Source organism: Pelodiscus sinensis, chromosome 5 (genome assembly GCF_049634645.1).
Source record: "Pelodiscus sinensis isolate JC-2024 chromosome 5, ASM4963464v1, whole genome shotgun sequence".
Taxonomy (NCBI): domain Eukaryota; kingdom Metazoa; phylum Chordata; order Testudines; family Trionychidae; genus Pelodiscus; species Pelodiscus sinensis.
The window spans coordinates 72077153-72100746 of NC_134715.1; the positions used below are offsets into that span (position 1 = coordinate 72077153).

At 46.8% G+C, this 23594-nt stretch overlaps 1 long non-coding RNA gene across 1 annotated transcript; it reads left to right on the forward strand.

The window, feature by feature from the left end:
• The first annotated feature begins 2833 nt into the window (after positions 1 to 2833).
• LOC142829448 (uncharacterized) lies at positions 2834 to 7334 on the forward strand. The gene is made up of 3 exons (XR_012903863.1): positions 2834 to 3232; positions 3680 to 3843; positions 7102 to 7334. It is a non-coding gene; the product is annotated as an uncharacterized LOC142829448 (long non-coding RNA).
• The last annotated feature ends 16260 nt before the right edge of the window (positions 7335 to 23594 follow it).

The following is a 23594-nucleotide window of genomic DNA, read 5'->3' on the forward strand; positions in this document are numbered from 1 at the left end:
CGCAAAAAGCCCCTATCGCAAAAATGGCGATCGGGGCTTTTTTGTGGAAAAGCGCGTCTAGATTGGCCACGGACGCTTTTCTGCAAAAAGTGCTTTTGTGGAAAAGCGTCCTGCCAATCTAGACGCTCTTTTCTGAAAATGCTTTTAACGGAAAACTTTTCCGTTAAAAGCATTGCCGGAAAATCATGCCAGTGTAGATGTAGCCACAGAGTAGAACAGCTGATTGTCCATCAAATTGAACTTTCATTTGGAGTGTCCCTTTTGGGAATCTATTTTCTTTGCATAAGTCTTCAAGATAGAGAACATTTCTTCCAGACTAATTTGTGGCAGAGTCTGACATCACTGAAACAGGCACCTCTTAATATCAAGCTCCAGTAGGATCCCTTTCAATGAAGGGTATGACACAGATGTGTTCTTTGGCACCAGCTTCTGATAACACATCTAGCACTAAATCTTGATCAGAGTCAATATAGCTCTTATCTTTTTTCACATTATTTTCTGATTTCTGTCCATTCTTAGGTTTAGCCTTATAGGTGGATGAACAGTTACTCATTACTGGTTATTGAACTGTGAAAGTCATGACAATGTGTCCTTTCTTCTGGCATTTCCTGTAAGTGACCTGGCATACCCATCAATCTTTCTCAGACTGTAGTTTGTCTGAAAAGGACACATGAAAATTCTTATGTTCCCATGATCCTCTGTCTTACCAGTTCACAAGATGAACTTCTCTACTCACACTAAATTCCAGAGAATCCTTGGCTGTGGAATCTCTGGCCATTACTAGCTCAACATCCTTCTTGACTGTAAACTTTGGTGCAGTAAGAAGCCTCTTCCAGATATAATTATTGTATCACCAGAGGCAAATTTGTCTTACAGGAAACCACTTAATGTCTGTTCAAACTGACAACTATGTGACAACTTCCTTAGTTGTGGCAATTCTGTGACACCTCCCCTTATTTCCTTAATGAACTGTGCTACTGACTCTCCTCTTTCCTAATCTTGCTGATGGAATCACTGTAAATTTTGCTCTCATCAATGGGATAGCAAAAAAAAAATCTTCATTTCGATAGTAATTGTAGCAATATGCCACTTTTGAACACAATAGGAGACATCAGGTCACACTAATAGACCTTTTGGATCCATCAGTCAGCAAGGGTTGGAAGAACTCATTGTCTATCTATAATGGTTTTTGTATGTTACTAATTGTTCTAAATATTCGAGGTACATCACCCATGATTCAATGCTATTGATCTCACCAACTCTGCTGACAAAAATTGTCATTCCTCTGCCCTCTTGTTAGACTTCATAACTCCTGGATATCTATACCACATGGTAACTATATTTCATTGTTGTTACCATCTGTGCTTGATCTGCCGCTTGGGGCAGCACGTATACACTGCCAAATGCAGAATTCTTTCTTTAGCTGTGTGACGGACCCGGCAGGGTCCGCACTGGTGGTGGGGGAGGGACTCCCCCTCTCGCCTGGGAAACCGCGTGCCACAAGCGGCGCGCAGACCGGTGCCGTGGCCCCGGAGCCAGGGCAGTGGGAAGCCCAAACCGGGGCACCCCGCCGGAAGCGGGGGAGGGCACGGACAGGGCCAAAGCGGCCGGCCCGCCCGCCACGGCTTACGGCCCTGAACAAGGCACGGGCCCTCGCCGGGGCAAGCGCGGGGGTGGCAGCGCCGTGCGGGCGGGGCGGATCGCCCGGACGTCACTCCCTGGCGCCAATAAAGGTGGCGGCCGGGTAGCTGGGGGGGTAGGAACGAGGAGGTGGCAGCTCTAGCTTCCAGGGGCGTCAAGTTCCCGGCCCCCCGGGCGACCAGGAAGGACGGCTTCGGCAACTGGCGGCTCGCACTGGGACGGTCCCGGAGACTCCAGAGTGGTGAGTGGCCCCCGACCTGCCCCATCGCCGGGGCGGGCCAGCAGAGAGTGGAAGGAGCCCAAGGCAGGGCCCTTTTGGCGCCCGTGGGTGGATGAGTTGAGGGCTGCCGCCCCGTCCGCCATGGAGGGCGACGTTCAGACGCCTAGCTCCACTTAGGGCCTCGGGCTGGGACCCGGTGGTGAGGGAGGGCCTGGGTCCCCCACTCCCCACCCATCCTCCCTGCAACCCTTGAGAGCTAGGACCTGGGTGGACGGGACCGTAGGAGGAACCACCCAAGGACCAAACCCCCCCTCTTTTCCCCGGCCAAGCCAAACCCGCCCCTTCTCCCCAGCGGGAGAAGGGGGCCTGGACTAGGGGTTCGCCGAACCCTCTCAGCCGTCAGGGGCCGAGAGGTGATCGCACCCTCAGCAGACCCCGCAGATGAACCCTGGGGTCAGGGACGAAGAGAGCAACTGAAGGCGGTGGGTCCACGGAGCCCCACCCCCCTCAGCTCGGTGGGATGCCAAAAGGGGGGGGGGGCGCGAGAGGCTCGCACCCATAAACCCACCACAAGCTGTACTTGGACTCTCTCTGCTAAGTATAGACACTTTTGTATAACTGAGTGATGTTACATGATCTGCCTACCAGTTGCTTTTTTACATGAAAGGTCTTGTAGTACCAGGGGACCCAACTAAACATTGCAATAATATAAAAACTGTAGCATCTTTTTCTATTGCAAATTTCTACAAACCAAGCAAGGAGTTTTAATGAAATTGTTCATATTCAATTAGCAGTTGTTATAAACCTCTTAAGGGCTTATTAATCAATACATGTTCGTAGTAAGTACTCATACTGGTATTCAGTATTAGGAATTCGCTTGTGAGTTCTGTGACTCATTACCTATGTCATGTGCATTCTATTCCATGCTTGAATGACCAAGAATGAGAAATCATTAGTACATTGAATCTTCCAGGCAGTGGGTGAGGCTAATTAGGATGAAGCTAGATAAAGCACAAAGCAAGCAAATTTAGAATACTTCAGAGCATGTGAATGTTTACCTACTTTTTTATAATTAGATAATACATAAAAACCTATTAATCAGCATCAGTGCCACCAAGACCATCGCCTCACAGGCAGGTGTGAAGGCTTCCTATGTGTTTTCTGTTGTCCGTTGCCATGGAATCTTGATCCCAGCCTTCCGACTATGTCTATACTAGCGTGAACTATCCAAATGTTGTCTTAGTCTCTTCCCCTAGAGCCCAGTGAAGGTTGGAAGCCACATATATCCTGCTAAACTGGCATTCTTATAGCAAACCTGGAGACCCTGTTGAATACTCATCATCCTCAAGCATTCCAGAAACTACATGGAAGGTCTGAATCGTCTCACTGTATCATTTGGGAGTAAATGCTAACTCAATCAACTATTTTAGCTTATCCTGGTTGCTTTCTAAAGGCAAAGTTCAATAAATACTAGATTATAAACATTTTATGGCACTGCCTTACTACTGTTAGGGGCCATTAGACTTAATTCTGAACAGTAACTAGTGAGAGATATTTTTCAGTGTATAGGTTTACTTCTGATTTGAGGAATATTATCCTCACTGGCACACTTTTGTCTGCATACTGTGTGTATGTGAACTCTAGATTATAGGTTCTTTCTTGACTGAGTGTGAGAGAGCTCAACTGAATGTACTGGTTGTCCAGCAGACATTCTCTTAGGTCTAATTTTTCCTCGTCACATTTCCACCAAGTAGTTGCTATGCATGTTGCCCTCTTTCCTGCATTTGCTAACTGCTCTCTCATTTTCCCTTTTTGTAGCAACAGAACTGATGACTTTGCTTAAATGATGGATCCTTGATGGCCACAGGACAAAAATAGTGGCCCAATTTCCTTCAGAAAGCTGGTTCCAAAAGGTGGCATCCTTCTGTCCTTGTCCTACCAGCCTTGTTATCTGGTGACATTGGAAATGTTTGATCTATCAGGTAGATAGATATATAGATAGATATTTGGTGATGAATTGAGATAATATCTGAATGTAGACAAGCTATATGGAAACAAAGGCATTTTCAGAGATAACTTAAACTACAGAAAGAATTTTAGCTGGAGCTTTAATATTAAACAGGTCAGATGATGCCTGGCAACTCAACCATGAATATGTCTCTCAAGAGTGTTCATTAGATTCTCAGAATGTTTTGAAATTCTTATGATAATTGTTTTTCAATAAGAAGTTCTACATTTTATTACATGTAAATATAGTCTGAATATTGCATTTTGCTTTTGATCTTAGCAGATACTGTCCTGAGAGAATAACGAGAACAACAAGAACAGTATAAACTTAGTGTCTGATTGTCTGTTGCATGGCATTTTGTGTAGCAATGCACTCCTGTGAAAGTGTGTGTAAAATACCTCCTGTTCTGATTTAGTAGCATTTTACACCTAGCTGGCCCAGATGTGCTCGATTATACAAGATGCAAGGTACTGAACAATCCGGCTTCGATTATTTTACAATAATTTTGTTTACTTGACCAATTTTTGTTGGTAAGAGAGACAAGATTTTGAGCTTACAAAAGCATTTAATTCCTAGACATCATGATCAGCATCAAAAATACAGGAATCACCACATAGATCATAGATCCAGTAACTATCCAAATACTCCAAGAAATCTTTTATCTACTAAAATAGCACAGAATATGATCAGCAAAGGAAGTCTAGAATATACACCTTAACAATATCAAAACCACCTTTCCCAAACAAGGCCACTGCACCAGACAAATGATCACGTGGAACAGGCTATCTAAATACCCCTAACTAGAGAACCTGATTTAATAAAGAAATAAAACCACCTCTGATTGCACAACCTTAGTTACCATCCCACATTGGAACATGCAGGGTAACAGAAAACAATTAAAGTCCATAATTAGTGACGACTGCATCCTGAAAGAAATGGTTCCTAACACCATCCCCTTCTGGCCTTCAAGCAACACGCAATATCTTCAAGCTCATTGTCAGAAAGTTCCTTGACATCAGCACACATCAGTTCAAAGCAGCACAGACACAAAACGGCTGTGTCTACACTGGGCCACTTATTCCGGAAAAGCAGCCACTTTTCCGGAATAACTTGCCAGCTGTCTACACTGGCCACTTGCTTTTCTGGAAAAGCAATGATGATCTACTGTAAAATCATCAGTGCTTTTCCGGAAAAACTATGCTGCTCCCGTTCAGGCAAAAGTCCTTTTCCGGAAAAACTGTTCCAGAAAAGGGCCAGTGTAGACAGCACAGTAGTCTTTTCTGCAAAAAATCCCCGATCGTGGCTACATTGGCCACGGACACTTTTCCGGAAAAAGTGCTTTTCTGGAAAAGCATCCTGCTAATGTTGACTCGCTTTTCCTGGAAATACTTATAATGGAAAACTGTTCCATTTTAAGCATTTCCGGAAAAGGGTGCCAGTGTAGACATAGCCAATCTGTGTACATCTATCTATCTATGCTGCAACGATTGACCCCTTCCAACAATACACCTTTCTACCCATGCAAATGGGGTGCACCTTACACTGGACATTAAATGTTCCAATAGCAACTATGTGGGTAAAACCAGGCAATTACTACATTCTTAAAGGAACTTACACAGGAAAATGATAAAAGATGAAAATCCAACACCATCTGTAGGTGAACTTTTCTCAGAATGATCACTCTCTTTCTGACCTATCAGTCCTCATCCTCAAAGGAAACTGCACAATACTTTCAGAGGATAAGAAGCCTGGGAGCTTAAATTCACTTTTCCAGACACTAAAAAAGATGTATTGAAAAGGGACAATGGTTTCATGGCTTATTACAACAACCTATAACCCACTAACAACCCTTATCCCAATTTTCTGCCTCTCCCTTACCTCCTTTCCTCCTTATGACTGAGGCCATGTTAATGGGACACTTCATCTAGAATGGTCCCTTGAAATATGTATTAACTAATTATGCTAAACAATATGTTACATCTGGTACTTAGCAGTGACACTCTGAGTTAGTTTCTCAGACATAAAATAGAAATCCTGGTAAGCTTGGAAGCTGGTCTCTCACCAACTGAATTTGGTCCAATAAAAGACATTACATCACCCACCTTGTCTCTCTAAGATCCTGGGGCCTGCATAGCTACAACAACACTGCATTCATTAAGTGCATTTATAAGTCAAAAGAGCAACCACCGAGTGAATTGTTCATGGCAGGAACAATTTGTAAGTAAGCCTGATTATGAGAGGTCATCACCCATAGAGTTAGTGGGGAGAGAGTGGAAAGAAGAGTGAAAGAAAGTTAATATGGTTACAAAATTTCAAGGTCAGGAAATAATGCACTCCATAAGCCTCCAAACACATAAAGATTCATAATACAACATATCAGCTTTTGCAGGGTTTGTAATTGAAAACTTTTCTTAATCTAGTACCAGCACACTGGTGGCAGTTTGAAATCTTCCCAGACACTGAATGCTGGATATCATCTGCTTTCCTAGCTATTTAGCTAATAAGATAGTTGAAATTTAATGCTGCTGCCAGTATACTATACTTAAAAATCTCTTTCCCGCTGAAGAAAATAACTCTATGGCTACAGTCATTGAGCACATAGATTCATGTTAAATGTAGCCAGGTTTTGACATGTACATCTGACATGGTAACAATTTATACAGTTCAGAGCATCCATATATCAACATTTTCTCTGAGCAACCATGTTTCAAGCCTAATGACACCAGCGTTTCCTAGTAGTTAGCAATGATATTGTTTATATCAATGCATATTCTTAGAATCCGACTACTCTATGGTTTTTGCCAGGGCCATATTTTCCATTCATATGTGTGTACAGAATAGAATGGCAGGGTCCTGACCACCAACAAAAGTATGTAGTTTTTATAACAAACTTGAAACTTGTAAAGTAAGCTAGTACACTAGATATACAATGTTACATATTGAAATACTATTGTATTGGAGATGGAACACTCTGTTTTTTTTCACACTATAATGTTTCTTTAAAGACTAACAAGATGGTTTATTAGATGATGAGCTTTCGTGGGCCAGACCCACTTCCTCAGATCTTGATCTTGATCTGAGGAAGTGGGTCTGGCCCACGAAAGCTCATCATCTAATAAACCATCTTGTTAGTCTTTAAAGTGCTACATTGTCCTGCATTTTGCTTCAACTACCCCAGACTAACACGGCTACATTTCTATCACTATAATGTTTCTATGATATTCCTGTCTAGATACCTGCTGTAAGATGGTTAATCAACTGAAACATGGAACAATGCACTTTACAGATGGGACCAAATAAGCAGAAGTGTGCAGCTACTAAATTGTGTGTGACAGTGACTGTAGTTAATTGTGATGAGTGACAGCAAATTGAAGGCCAGTCAACTCCATGAGCTGCTGATGTGTACAATGGGACATCGTTTAAAGTTCTACAGCAAGTGGAAAGTTTATGTTACCCACAATTCAACCTCCTAAACATCAAGCAGGCAGGCAAAAAGATTTCTTTGTGGTTCTCATTGTTGCCTTTGCTTTTCTTCTTCCTTAGCACCCCCTTTGCACCTCATTCCATGAGGTATAACAGTTAACTCAAACTAAGGACTTAGTTTGAGCTAACATTTGACTGCTGCATGTAGCTGAAGGCAGCTAATTCGAACTAAGGGGATTTAAAAATGGTGCCAGGACGGGAAGATGTAAATAAAGCCCGGGATATTTAAATTCCGGGCTTCATTTGCAACTTCGAATGCCCACATTAGCCTCCTTAGTTTGAACTAGGGGGCTAGTGTAGACATACCCCTTGTGTCTTACAATTTGTCCTTTCCCTACCTACTTTATCTAACTAGTGCACTGATGCTTTACATTGAAAGATCTATGTATTTCCTGATGTAAGCCTAAAGGTTTCAAGGCCCACATTTTTTAAAACTGGCCTCTAAAATTGAGAGCAGAAGAGTTTGAGATAGTGTAGAGAATGTGGTCTTTAAAAAGAGAGGAGACACAGGTTCAAATTCACAATGACAAACATTTCCTATTTTCATGGAGGCTCAAAGTAGCCATTGCGGGGAGGGGGAGAGGAGAAGTCTGAACTGTTGAGTACTGCTTCCTGCCAACTATGCATTTTGAGTGTCACATGTAGCTTGTGTTCAGAAATGCAAGTGTAGGCATGTGTCAAATTTTATGGATAAAAAGTTTTGGGTACAAAAATATTTGTACACAGACTTGAACCTGTAATTCTACAGAGTAATTTTTTACCCAATTGACCATTTTGAACAATAACACATTGGAGGCATATTTCAGGAGTTAGAGTATTATTTTTATTTAGGGCATCTGACTTTCATAAATCCCTTTTTATTTATTTATTTATTTATTTATTTGTTTGTTTTAAAATATTTTTAACCCCCCTCCCTATTTAAAATATTCAAGGTGGCTTACAATTAAAAAAAACACAGTACAAATATATATATAAATTTAAAAATACAAGACCCCAGAGGGACATAAAACCTGCTAAAAACATCTCAAGAGGAGGAACACACACACACACACACACACACACAGGGTACGTCTACACTACAGCGCTAATTCGAACTAACTTAGTTCGAATTAGTTAATTCGAACTAAGCTAATTCGAACTAACGCGTCTAGAACTAAAAACTAGTTCGAATTAGCGTTTTGCTAATTCGAACTAGCGCGTCCACACTGATTGGATGCAGGGGGGCATTTTAGGGCAGCTGAAACCGGTTATGGCAGGGCATCAGGTCAGTAGTTGCTTTGTGTGGCTGCTGTCTGAGGCTATCTCTGAGGCTCGAGCTTAAAAGGACCCCCTCGGACAGCCAGTTCTCAGCTTTTCCTGCTTGCTTGCCAACCTCGCTGAGGGACAGCAAAGCGTTGGTCTCTGTGCCCATCTGTGTCGGTGCTTCCCTTCGGGGGGGGCCGCCGCAGGTGGCAACATGGAGCCACCGCTCGCCCTGCACCTTCTGGTGCACTTTCTGGACTTGCTGCTGCAAGCCTGGCAGCAATGCCTGGCACCACCTGGTGAACGTCAGCCTCCTGCCTCTCCACGTGGCCACCCTGGGGGCCATGGAGGAGCCGCGGCGACGCCCCGGCACCGGCGTGCCCCGCCGCGTCTGGCTTCTGGACACCAGCACCGACTGGTGGGACCGCATCGTCCTGGAGCACTGGGAGGACCGACAGTGGACCCAGAACTTCAGGATGAGGAGGGACACCTTCCTGGAGCTCTGCGAGTGGCTCGCCCCTGCCCTGCGCAGAAGGGACACTCGCATGAGGCCCGCCATCCCCCTCCAGAAGCGGGACTGGGGCGCAGGGCACTGCCAGGGCACAAACGCTCCCAGCCACCCGGGCGCCCCACTGATTGGTGCTTTGCTGTGTCTCTCTCCGCAGGTGGTCAAGGCCATCAACCGGGTGCTGCTCCGCAGGCTTCCCCAACTGCGGAGGGGCCATCGACGGGACGCACATCCCCATCCGTGCCCCAGAACACCAGGCGTCCCGTTACGTGAACCGCAAGGGGTATTTCTCAGTGATCCTGCAGGCCGTGTGTGACCACCGGGGCCAGTTCACGGACATCAGTGTGGGCTGGTCCGGCAAAGCACACAACGCCCGGGTGTACCGCAATTCCTCCGTGTGCCAGCGGCTGCAGGCCGGGACCATCTTCCCCGACTGCCACATCAGGGTCAGGGACGTGGACATGCCCGTGTGCCTGGTGGGGGATGCCGCCTACCCACTGCAGCCCTGGCTCATGAAGCCCTACATGGGGCACCTCAATCCCTCCCGCCAGGCCTTCAATGCCAGGCTGACCAGGGCCCGCATCATGGTGGAGGGGGCCTTCGGGCGACTGAAAGCCCGCTTTTGATGTCTCCTCACCCGTCTGGACCTGGCCGAGCACAACATCCCTCCCGTGGTGGCAGCATGTTGTGTGCTCCACAATTTGTGTGAGCGAAATGGGGAGGCTTTCCTGCCAGCCTGGATGGCTGAGGCTGACCGCATGGCTGGACACTACGGTCAGCCCCGCACTGCCGCCATCCGGGAAGCCCTGCGGGAGAGCTTCCTGGTGGAGGAGGAGGACTGACCTCTCCCTGCATGCCCCACTGGGGCCTTCTTCCACCCTACCCCCCTTCCCCTTTCCCCTCCCTACCTACTGTAAAATAAAGACACCTGTTTTTGAAACAAAAACGTCTGTTTATTTAACATAAGTGGGGTGCGGGGAGGGAGGGGGGAGGGTGGGAGAGGAGAGGGGGAAACCTGGAATGAGGGAGCTGGAAGGGGAGGGAAGGGAGGAAGGGAAAGGAAAGCTCAGGGGTGGGAGTCCGGCTGCCTCTCCCGTCTCGCCACACTGCGGGTCCGGGGGCGTTGGTAGGAAATGGTTGTGGAGGGGGGTGCAGGAGGGACAGGGGGTGTGGAGGAAGCAGGAGCGGAAGCAGGAGGGGGAGCAGGAGGAGCAGGGGGAGGAGGAAATGGGAAGCGGTCGAGCAGGCTCTGGAGGTGGCCTCGCAGGGCACGGCCCTGCTCCTCCAGGGCCTCCAGACTCCTCCGGCGCAGCCTCAGGTCCTCCTGGACCCAGTGGTCCTGGGTGCGGAGCTGGTGGTCCATGAACCGGAGGTGCCGCCTTTGGTACTCCTCCTCGTTCCTGGCTCTCCTGCTTGCCCGGGCACGGGAAGCTGCTGCAGGCGGTGTGGTGCACCCTACAGGCCCAGGTGCTGCAGCTGTGGTGCAACAAGACCAGCGGTCAATTACCCCAGGGGCCCAGGTGTGTGAAACCCAGCTCCCCTCTGCAAGGCCAGGGCCCCTGCAGGATCCCCAGCTGCTGCTCCTTGGTGGGCAAGGCCCAGGTGCACGGTCCCAGGGCTCCCTCTCGCCCCAGCCCTCCGTATACATAAGGGGAACACGATGGTACTCACATGTGGACGCCTCCCCGGCCTCGGACGACATAGTCGAGCGGCTCTGTGGGGTGCCTCGGGGGTCCCGGGTCCTGGGCAGGCTAGCGGCAGGGTCCTGTCTCTCAGAGCCCTCCTCCTCCTCCTCCGTCTCCAGGAGCGGGCCCTCTGCCCCGGGGTCAATCACGTCCCGGGGGGCAGGGACGGCATGAGCCCCCAGGAGGCGGTCCAGGGCGTGGAAGTGGGGGCAGGTCTCCAGGTCGGCCCCTGGCTGGCAGGCCCGCGAGTAGGACTGCCACAAGTCCTTAATTTTGCACCGGACCTGCTCCCGGCTGCGCTGGTGGCCCCTGGCGGTCAGGCTGGCAGCCATGCGGCTGTAGATGGCCGCGTTCCTGTGGCTAGTGCGGAGATCGTGGACATTGGAGGCTTCCCCCCAAACCTCGATGAGGTCCACGATCTCCGCACTTGACCAAGCGGGCGCCCGCCTTTTGCGCCCCCGGGCAGGCTCCTGGGAGCCGCCAGGCTGGTCCTGGGGAGCAGTGGAGGGCTGGGTGTCATCGGGTGGCTGGCTCATGGTGTAGCAGGTGTAGGGTCTGCTGGCACGGGTTCTTGCAGCCTTGCAACTGGCACAAACTGTGTAGCCAGCCCGTGGCCCTTTAAGGGCCCCGGGGCCGGGAGGGGGGCAATAGAGTTTCCCTGGTGTTGGCCAGAGTGGCCACCAGGGAAACCTGGGAAGCCTTAGCCTCCGACTAGTTCGAATTAAGGGTCTACACAGCCCTTAATTCGAACTAGCTAGTTCGAACTAGGCTTAATCCTCGTAAAATGAGGTTTACCTAGTTCGAACTAAGCGCTCCGTTAGTTCGAATTAAGTTCGAACTAACGGAGCGCTAGTGTAGCGCCTAGGAAAGTTAGTTCGAACTAATGTCCGTTAGTTTGAACTAACTTTGTAGTGTAGACATACCCACACAGACTCAAACCCAATAAAAGCACGAGTAAAAAGGGTGGCTTTAGACTGACGCTGAAACAATGCTAACACTGGAGCCATGCATATATCCTGAGGAAGAGAATTCCACAGCTTGGGACCAAAAGCTGAGACGGCCTGTTCTGTGTAGATGTTAAGTGGGGGAACACTGAGTAGTGCCTGCCCAGCTAACCTCAGTCCCCAGGAAGGTTCATATGGGAGAAGATGGTCCTTCGGATACCCCAGACCCAACCCATTTAGGGCTTTATAGGTCATAACCAAAACCTTAAATTGTGCCCAGAAACATGCTGGAAACCAGTGGAGCTGCCAGAGCACTGGCATAATGTGCTTCACATATTGAGTATTAGTTAAAACTCAAGCAGCCACATTCTGGACCAGTTGAGGTCTCCAAAGGTTCATTAGAGGTAGCCCCACATAAAGCACATTACAATAATCCAGTCAGGATGTAACAAGAGCATGGATCACTGTGGCGAAGGAAAGGTTGCAGCTGGCGGATCAGATGAAGCTGCTCAAAAGAACTCCTGGCCACCAAAGAAATCTGGTTCTTGAATGTTAAAAAAGGGTCCAGGAAGACTCCCAAGCTGTGTACCTGTTCTTTCAGGGGGAGAATAACCTCATCTAGAACAGGTACCTTGCCACATTCCCAAACAGATGGCCTCCTGATCCACAGGACCTTTTTTGGTTGTAGCCATTTTAAAGGCCTTCATGATGGAAATGAGTAAATAGAGCTGATTCCAAACAATATAGTCAATTAATTAATTTTGCTCTCTGCTCCATCAGATTCAGATTGCCTCCCTTATTTGTGTTGACATATAATTTAAGCAAATCTATCTTGGTATTTACAAAACTGGTGTGCAGTTTCTGTGTTGGTACTTCTAAACCTTTCATCACTAGAGTATTGTAGTATTAAAGAGGCATTGTTTCTTTACCCTGTCAGGATGAGTGAAACAAGCATTTACTTCTCACTCAAAGATCTGCTCATGTGAACATAAAATTCATTTCCTGTGAATTTTTATATACCTGGTTTTGAAATACAGTTTCTATAAGGATTATTCAAATGTTCACAGAAAGTAAACAGAAAAAAAGTGCAGAGATGGTCAAAGTGAATTCTTTAAAACATTCAGAACAATGTAGATTCTGTCAAGCTTGAAGCTCCTTGGGAATAAAACTGGATCAACTTTTTAATCTGCTTTCTTCTGTAATTTTAAAAATTCTGATGTTTGAATGAAATAGTATATCTGAGGAAAATCCGTTCTTGGCATCAAGAAGCATTATGTTTTTTTATATATTTCCAAAAAATAATGCTGAAATTCTCCAGTAGAATATGATCCATAGAGAGTGGTTTTCCTTTCTCCTTTGAAAACAGTAATAGATATGTAGCCATATTAGTCTGGTCTAGCTGAAACAAAAACCAGGACTCTTGGTAATATGCTTCTTGGCAGAACCATTGTCAGGAGTGTTTCCCATTCCCCAACCTCCCCAAATACCCTTCTCTTCTTTTCACTGAAATACTTAAGTTCTATTTAAACTTGGGATTGCTAAAACTTTAAATAATTATTAGCCCTGGGAAAAGCCCTGCTAGTTCATGTGGGTTTCATGAACTAAAACAAATAGGATATGTCTTCAGATATATTAGGTATTGACTTTTGTGTGGAACATAGAATTTGAGAGCAAACCTATATCAGTCTCTAAGAATGATTCAAATGGAATGAAATCAGCAGATTTTGATTCAACTTCTTCCTCTGCTGCATGTTCTTCCCTACAGTTAAGCTTCCCCTACCCCTAAAGAGTGATTTCAGTGGACAGCTTCTGTGAACCAGTATCTTCTTGTCTGTTTTCTTCTCTGTTGTTTAATGGTAGACCTTAAAATGCTGGTCTCAGGATAACAGCGTCTTAGCTGGCAACTCTTACAGGTAAAGATTTATTTGTGGTTCCATATCAACTCATTTATTCCTGCTGACTTCTAAACATATGTGTACATCTAGACTGTGGTGTTATTGCAGGATACGTCCAGTATCCCAAAATAGCATTTTCCGCACCTTGATGGCATTCCCACTATTTTGAATGCAATCGAAATAACGAGCATGCTATTTTGATGTCCCGGTAAATCTCGTTCCATGAGGATTAAGAGATTTGTCGGACTATCGGTCTGTTTGCCAAATTTTGAAATAGATCATCTCAAAATAAGCTTGAAATAAGATGTGCAATTTGCATAGCTCAAATTGTTTAGCTTATTCTGAGCTAGCACTGCAGCTTAGGTGCACCCTAACTGTCCTAGTTTGACTATCAACTATTCTTTTATCAACATTTTTCATAATATAACTACTTCCAGATACCGGGGCTGGGACTCAACATTCTGCTTTGGATTCTAGTCTTTAAAAAGGCAATGAAAGTGTCAAAGAAGAAGAAGGAAGACTAGGATGAAGGCATACAAGTAAGATGAACTGGAATGAGGAAGAGGAAGTAAACATTGATAAAAGGACACATTTAACAAGGCTTCTGGAAATCTTCTTCTGGTCTTGTGTAAAAGTTGAATAAGAAGGGTGGCAAAAGAGAGATTTTCAGAACTCTCCACATAGACAAATCGTGTTAATCTTCCCTTATAACTTCTCCCAGATGGTCAGTGGGTAAGCTAACATAACTTTGTGTTCAGTGGTATCAAAGGCAGGTTATATAGATAGAATATATGGAGATCTATTGTCTACTGCCAGGAGGAGGCCATCTAGAGAAGTCCCCATGCCACATTCAAAGCCATATTAAAAGGGACTGTGGAAATCTAAATGACAGGACAGATTTAATCACATTGATACTCTTCCCAAAAGGATTGGTTAGAGACAGAGGTATTACTGGGGAGATTCTCATGGCTTCTTGAGCAAGGGCCCAATGATTACTCATTTGTGGACAGAGGAATCCATCTCTCCCCCATAAATGAATGAGAATAATCTACAGGAGTCATATGGCCACAGTTGCTTCTAAAAGCAATGTATATTGTAAACATTTTTAAAATATACACGATTGTTAGCCAAACTGAATCTAGATGGCTGTTTAGATTAAATACTTAGTACATAAACACACCATATTCATCCATAAAGTTATGTTCTTGGCATTGCTTTATAAAGATTACATGATTTTATTGAATAAGAGAGAATTAGTGTTTCACTAACCAATGTAAAGCCTGTGAAAAATGCAGTATTTGGCAGCCTTAGAAGGAAGTTACCCTCACTGTCTGCCTGTGGTTATGTCTAGGCTACATGGCTCTGTCACCAGAGCCATGTAGATTAGTTTACTAGACATACTCAAATGAAGCAGCAATTTAAATAATCGCCGCTTCATTTAAATTAAAATGGCTGCCACGCTAAGCCGATCAGCTGTTTGGTGGCACAGCGCTGTAGTCTGGACGCTCCATGGTTGACATCAAAGACATTTGTCAACCTTCCCAGTTTGCCTCGTGGGATGAGGTTTACTGGGGAGGTCGACAAATGCCTTTGATGTCGGCTGCGGAGCGTCCAGACTATAGCGCTGTGCCGCCAAACAGCTGATCAGCACAGCGCGGCAGCCATTTTAATTTAAATGAAGCAACAATTATTTAAATCGCCTCTTCATTTGGGTATGTCCAGTAAACTAATCTACATGGCTCTGATAGCAGACCCATGTAGTCCAGATATACCCTGACAGTGCAAGCTTCCTTATTTCAGACTGCCAGTATTCCTCAGTTTGGGTATGTCTACACTGTCACCCTAGTTTGAACTAGGGTGGCTAATGTAAGCATTCGAACTTGCAAATGAAGCCCGAGATTTAAATATCCTGGCCTTTATTTGCATGTTCCTGGGCACCGCCATTAAATGCCCTCTAGTTCGAACTACCTGCCCGCAGCTGCACGCGGCACGAACTAGGTAGTTTGAATTAAAGCTCCTAATTCGAAATACCGTTACTCCTCATTGCAGAAGGAGTAACGGTAGTTCGAATTAGGAGCTTTAATTTGAACTACCTAGTCCGTGCCACGTGTAGCCGCAGGCAGGCAGTTCGAACTAGGGGGCATTTAAAAATGGCGGTGCCCAGGAACATGCAAATAAAGGCCAGGATATTTAAATCCCGGGCTTCATTTGCAAGTTCGAATGCTTACATTAGCCACCCTAGTTCGAACTAGGGTGGCAGTGTATACATACTTTTTATTCCCATTTTAGAATAAAAATCTGCAAACCTTTTATATTTTCCTACTATAGGATTTGCGCTGTCTTCCTATTTTTAAAACCAAGTCCTCATAGGACCAACATTGTAAATGACCTGAGGTATGTAAGAATCAAAAAATAAATTTACCAGAAACTGTTTCTATGACTCACATTTATGAGACAGAGATAAATGTTAACTCAAAGAAAAGCATATCTTAACCAGCCACTTAAGAAACTAGCAAAAATCAGCTGCCCAGAAGAGAGAGGGTATATCTACACTACAAAGTTAGTTCGAACTAACGGACGTTAGTTCGAACTAACTTTAATAGGTGCTACACTAGCGCTCTGCTAGTTCGAACTTAATTCGAAATAGCGGAGCGCTTAGTTCAAACTAGGTAAACCTCATTTTACGAGGACTAACGCCTAGTTCGAACTAGCTAGTTCAAACTAAGGGCTGTGTAGCCCTTTAGTTCGAACTAGTGGGAGGCTAGCCCTCCCCAGGTTTCCCTGGTGGCCACTCTGGCCAACACCAGGGAAACTCTATGCCCCCCTCCCGGCCCCGGACCCCTTAAAGGGGCACGGGCTGGCTACGGTGCCCGTGCCAGGTGCAAGCCTGCCAGCACCCAGCTAGCAGACCCTGCACCTGGCACGGCACAGAGCCACCCACCCGATGCCCCCCAGCCAACCCCCTCTTGCCGGGACCAGACTGGCGGCTCCAGGGAGCTTGCCCTGGACCGCAAGAGGCGGGCACCTTCCTGGGCTAGTGCGGACATCGTGGACCTCGTCCACGATCTCCGCACTAGGCACAGGAAAGTGGCCGTCTAGGGCAGGAGAGCTGCCAGCCTGGCCACCCAGGAGCAGGTGTGCATGAAAATCAAGGGGGTCCACTGAGACCCCCGACACTGAGCCCTGAGCTTACAGTGGCCGTCCTGGGTCAGACCAAAGGTCCATCTAGCCCAGTAGCCTGTCTGCCGACAGCGGCCAACCCTAGGGACCCTGGAGGGGATGGACCGAAGACAGTGACCAAACCATTTGTCTCGTGCCATCCCTCTCCAGCCTTCCACAAACTTTGGGCAGGGACACCACTCCTACCCCCTGGCTAAGACCACTCCATGGACCCAACCTCCATGACTTGATCTCACTTCCCTTTCAACTCTGTTCTAGTTCTAGCCTTCACAGCTTCCTGCAGCAAGTAGTTCCGCAGGTTAACTATTTGCTTTGGGAAGAACAACTTTCTCTTACTAGTTTGAAGCCTGCTACCCATTCCTTTCCTTTGGTGTCCTCTAGTCCTTCTTTATGGGAACTCAGGAAGAACTTTTCTGAATGCACCCTCTCCACCCAACACTTGCTTTTAGAGACCTCTATCCTGTCCCCCCTCCGTCTCCTCTTTTCTAAGCTGAACAGTCCCAGTCTCTTTAGCCTTTCTTCATCTGGGACCTGTTCCCAACCCCTGATCATGTTAGTTGCCCTCCCTTCTCCCAGCCTTTCTCTTCCCCTCTCCCACCTCCTTTTCCCAGTCTCCCCCAGTTTTGTTCAATAAAGACAGAGTCAATGTTGGAAGAAACGTTATCTTTATTTTGTACATCAATAAGAAGGGGGGCTAGGGAAGGGTAAGTGGAAGGAGGTGAGGGAGGAATGGGGTACGAGCCCCCGATGGGGAGGACTGGGCTGGCTCTGCAGGCTTCTGGGGGTGGAAGCTCTCCTGCAGCCCCCCAATTACCGCCTCTCCCCAGATGGCAGCCTGCGGCAAGTGCAGCCGGGCTGATGGCCGAGTGGTGTGATGTGCCCAGTGTGGGTACTCCGGGCACTCCAAGCCAGAACTTCTTTGCAAGCGGGGCACCCCTTAGAACTGTCTGTCCGGGGTGGGGGTCGGGACCCTTTAAGCGCAGCCCTCGGCTAGCCTGAGACAGCATCTCCACGCTTTAAGTCCTCCTCTGATTCCCTGCCGGCACTGCTTCCGGCCATCCTTAAGCCCTGTTCAGAGTCCACTCAATGTGGACTTGTTAGTTCGAATTAGCAAAATGCTAATTCGAACTAGTTTTTAGTTCTAGACGCGTTAGTTCGAATTAGCTTAGTTCGAATTAACTAATTCGAACTAAGTTAGTTCAAACTAGCGCTGTAGTGTAGACGTACCCAGATTGTGTTTTACTTATTTTTTAAAAATTGACTCCTTAGAGATACTTTGACATGGTGATTATTTTAATAAATACTTATTACATTTGTTTGATTTGTGCTATTTGTACTATTTGTGAACATTGTATTAACAGATGGATAGCTTAGTAATGCTCTGTTCTTCACCAATATGTATTTCAAAATTTCCAGTAATTGTAGAGTTCCAGTAGTTTATTATCTGTTTCATTCCATTCAGTAAGGGATATGAAGTTAACCTACTTCTTAATATCTAAAACTCTTCTCCAAGCTAACTTCAATAAAAAAACCTTCCCCTTCTCTCTTGCATCCCCTTTCTTGCAAAAAGGCCTCTCACCAATTTCATGCTAAACAATCCCCACCTTGATAAACCTAGGGAGAGGCAGCAAAAGAAAATTCTTATTTTGGTAATCCCAGGGCTGTGACTGAACAGAAAGGATCCTCCTTTCCCTGTGCTGGTTTAGGAAGGGAAGTCCTCTGGTAAATTATGATGTCCTTATATCATGGCTGGGGTTGTTGTGATTCCATCCTCTTCCTTATGAATAGGAAACTTTCATCTATTTTAGTCTGTAAATAACACATTACTTTTGGACACATTCTTCCATGTTGACATGGATAAGAAATCAGATCAGATGGAACTGAAAACAATTTTGCATGTGAAATGTTGGGTCTTGCAGCTGGGGAATCAGATTGCAGGGAACAAATCTGCTTAATGCTTCCATAATAACCAACTAACTCATACAGCTTCAAAAGTTGTAATACTGCTTAAGACTTAGTTTATGTTTAATTTCTTGCTTTCTAAATAATAGCTCACAGTTTACTATAATATAATATAGTAATAAGAAGTCCATTCAGTTATTGGATCAGAAAAATAAGCAAAACTTAAACTTGGCCATAAAATATGAAAGATCCCGCTCTCCTTGTAGCTGTTTGCAGAAGAGACGATTTGAAGTATTATTTTCTGTCATTTTTGTAGCTTTCTTTTACATCTTGCGTGAAGTAACCCTTCGAAACTATGAGTTTACCAGTTACCTCTACAATAATTACAGAATATTGCCAGTTTCTTCCCTCCTTACCTCTCTAATAACTATAACCTGGTAAGATCTCCCTCTCACAAAGCACCAGCCAACCATCTCATTCAAGTTCCCTCAGATCAAACTTTCCTTTTGTTTGTAATTCACTAGCTTTTCACTTGACTTTGGAAGGGATAATGCAAGGCTCTTTATCTCCTATCACAAGCAGACTTTTGGAAGAAAATACATGTGCCCTCTTCTCCATTCAGATACTAGAAAAGCTGCAATTAGCAATAATTTTATTCCTGGCCACCACCCTGTCTTGGCTTTATACAACCCCAAATTCATCTGTGTAGGGAGAATTTCTTGCTACCCTTTCAGGTCAGTTTTCAGTTCCTTTAGTAGCCAGAAACAGGATCAAGAGTCTAACTCCAAGTTTCATTGAGGGCATGTCTACAAGCAGCATTATTTCGAAATAAGTCATCTCATCTCAAAATACCAAAGGGAGCATCTACACAACAAGCCCATTATTTTGAAATAATTTAAAAATAATAGGCTTCTTATTCCGAATTCTGTAACTCTCATTTCATGAGGAATATTGCCTATTTCAAAATAGTTATTTCAAAATAGGGTGTGTGTAGACAGCTCAGCTGTGGTTATTTCAAAATAACTAGCCTCCAGGTATTCTCACAGGTGCCCTGGTAGCCACTCTGTCTATACTCACCAGAACTCTATAGTTTCCCTTCCCATGCGCTCTTAAAGGTGCAGCCTCAAATGAAAGGGCTTGTGGCACGAGGAAAGGTGTGCCTTCCAGGCCACCATGAGCAGCCCCTGTGCTCCCACCAAGCCCTCCACAGCTGTAAAGAAGCTGGCAGCCACCACTTAAGCCCCTGGCCAGGGACAAAAGAGAAGGGCACCATTCTGGTCTGGTGCAGAGGTCCTGAAACCTAGTGAGATCTGTGAAGTGGAGGAGAACTTCTAGGATATGCACACCAGAAAGAGAAATGCTGATATCTACGGCCGAATGGCCAAGAGCTTGGGCCAGAAGGGCCACAGCTGCACCCAAGAGCAGGTCAGGATGAAGGTGAAGAAGCTGAGGCAGGCCTATACCAAGGCCAGGGAGTACAGCTGCTGCTTTGGGGTTGCACCTCAGATCTTCCAGTATTTTGACCAGCTCCACCACATCCTTGGAGGGAGGTCAGTCCCTTCTCCCCCATTGTGAACTCTGGCTGGGAGACTCTCATCATCAATCTGCCAGAGAGTGTGGCTATGGAGAAAGAAGCAGTGGAGGAGGAAGTACTGGAGGAAAAAGATGAGGAGGTTCATCTAGCATCCCCCCAGGATGTGTCCCAGGGCTTGCATGAGTCTGAGAAAGACCCATCAGTGAGTTTCACTATTTCCCAGAGAAGTCCTCTCCCTGTGGGGTGCTGCCAGACATGCTGAGCTGTCCCCACACCGTCCGCAGGCTCCTGGCCTGGCTGACATCTTCCCATGCCTGGGACATGGGCATAATGAGGCTCTCCCCCCTCCCCCCAGGATGTCCATGCCCTTGAAGGAAAGTGCCCACTGTCCAGGTCTCAGAAGACCTTGCTCCAAGCACATCATTGGCATCTGACCCGAGACCTTTTAGTATGAGCTCAGAGCTAAGGGCTAGGCTTCAGCCACACTGTCTCCTGGGATAACTGTCCTCACTTTTCTTCACAGCTGGACTAGCTGTGTGAGTGGGGCGTTATCCACATCTCCAGTACCACCCTCCCGACCCCGCATGACCTGCAGGTGCCATTACGCCTACAAAGACCTCCAGTGGAAACACATAGCCTGCCTCCATTCCATCCAGTGGTCTCTGGACTGGCAGGACCAGAGGTTGGACATGGACCTGCAGGAGTGCCATGATGACCGGGAACTGCACTGCTTCACCTGGCAGGAGTTGTCCCAGGAGGTCTAGAGCATGTGCATGGCAAACAGCACCACTACCAATGGCATGGACACTGCAATTGAGCAGTCCAGCAGTTGCCACGTCCCGTACCCTCTCCTTTACAAGATCCCTTCTGCACCCTCTCCTGCCTCCATCCTCACCCCTCTAGCTTCTCCCCCTAGCTCCCACCCAGCCACTGAGAGCCCTGCACATGAGGCAGTTGGACCACCCAAGTCAGGCACCATCCCAGCCCTATCCTTGAGCCTCTCCTCCCTCCTTCTCCCTCCCAGGTTCCTTTCCCAGTTCCTCCTCAGTTATATTTACCCCCAAAAGAATTTCTTGTTCCAAAAGAAAAAGTCTTGTTTATTGTTTCTGCAGGAGAGGGGGAGGGGGGAAAAGGAAAGGGGGAAAAGGAGGCCAGGGGAAGGGAGGGGTGTGGAAGAAAAGGCTCAGAGGGGTACTGCAGAGTCCCTTTGTGGGGAAGCCTGAGGGAGTGTGTCACAGGTTTCCTTGTCTGAAACACTCCCTCAGAGACTCTCAGATGTGCCACGGCCTCCTGATAAGCTTGTTAGGTGGCAGCCATGAATGGCTATTCAAACACGCTGACCAGCAGCTCAGGCTCTGGCCCCCACCCTGACAGGAGTATCTCCCCCTTATTTTCAAAATATTGTGGAGGATACAGCAGGCTGACACCAACTGGGGGACTTTCCATGCACCAAGATCTGGGTGGGTGAGGAGACAATGAAGCCTTCCTTTCAGATGGCCAAAGACACCCTCCACAACCATGTTGGGCCTGGTGTTAAAATGTTCCTTAGTGGGGTCCATATATCGAGTGTACAGCTTCATCAGCCAGAGGAGCAGAGGGTAGGCTGCATCCCCCACAGTGCACATGGGCATGTCCACATCCCCAGCCATGATGGTGCAGTTGATGCAGCTGCCGTGCATCTTCTGGAACAAGCTTGAGTTCCTGAAGATACAGGCATCACGTGCCTTCCCCAACCACCTGATGCTGACATCTGTGAAGAAGCCTGGGTGGTCCACAGGAGCCTACAGCACTATAGAAAATTACCTCTTGCTGTTGACATAATCTGATGCCCAGTGGTTGGGGGGTCTAGATGAGGATATGGGTACTATCAATGCCCTCCCCCACATACAGTTGAGGAATCCCATGGCAGCAAAGCCTGACAACGATGTTCACATCACTCAGGATGATGAATGTGTGCAGCAGGATGATGGTGATGGCCCTCACCATCTGTAGAAGCAGACAGAGAATCACAGGGTTGGCAGAGCCTTTTGGAGTTCCCTGAGCCCAACCCCCCCTTACCACACACCAGGGCAAACCCCCAATTCACCCCATTCCCAAGGAGGACTTTGTGAAGGTGGGATTGGAAAATGCAACAGGCAGGGAGCTTCTACCACCACTTCCTTTCCCTAGGCAACCCCATTCCAGTAGTTCATAATCCTCCTGGAACAATAGCACAAGAGAGTCATACCTGCATGACCACGACCATGACAGTAGATCTCCCCACACCAAACTAGTTCCCGATGGAGCAGAATCTGTCCAGCGTGGTGAGCTTCCACAGTGTGATGGTGATCTGCTTTTGGAGGGGGATGGTGGGTCACATGTGGGTGTCCCGCCACCAGAGAGCAAGGGTGAGCCAGTCACGCAGCTCCACATATGGAAGTTCTGGATCCACTGTTGGTTGTTCCACTGCTTCATGATAATGTGGTCCCACCAGTCAGAACTGGTGTTTCGTTGCGAGAAGAGGCAGTGCATGGTGTGCAGGGGAGGGCAGGTGGAGTCGAGCCACGTGACCAATGCATGGAGAGAGGAGAGGAGGTGCCCTACAATGAGCCAGGGGTCCTGATCCAGAAGAGCCATGAGGGCAGCTTGCAGTAACTGCACCAGGAAGTGCAGCAGCAGGTAAAAGAGCTGGTGACTGCTTTCCAGCAGGTCACACTCCATGGTTGGAGTGCTGTGGTGTCGATAAGGACAACCAGAACACTCAGTGAGAGGAGTTTGCTGCCCCTCAAGAAGGAAAGCAAAGAGCCTGAAACACGACTGTACACTGGGGTCCCTTTAAGCACGAGCTTTAGCTACTCTCAGTCAACAGCTCCAGGAAGTGACTGCTGTCCTGATGCCCTGTCCGAAGTGTTTCCAGGGCTTTAAATGCAATTGAGGCTCCAATCAGTGTGGATGTGCTATTTCGATGGTCATTTGGGGTGTGTCTAGACTACAGGGTTTTGTCGACAAAAGTGGACTTTTGTCGACAAAACTATACCTGCGTCCACACTGCCTTTGAGTTATGTCGACATAACGTCGACAAAACTCAGCAGTTTTGTTGACGTATGTAAACCTCATTCTACGAGGAATAACGCCTTTTGTCGACAGAGTTCTGTCGATAGAAGGCATTATTGCATCTACACTGTCCTTTGCGTCCACATTGTTATGTTGACAAAGCGGCTTGCTTTGTCGACAGAACTGGATGTAGTCTAGACGCTCTTTGTCGACAGAAGCTTTGTCAACAGTATCTGTCGACAAAACTTCTGTCGACAAAACCCTGTAGTCTAGACATACCCTTGTAGTATAGATATGCTAGTTAAAAATAAGCTATTTT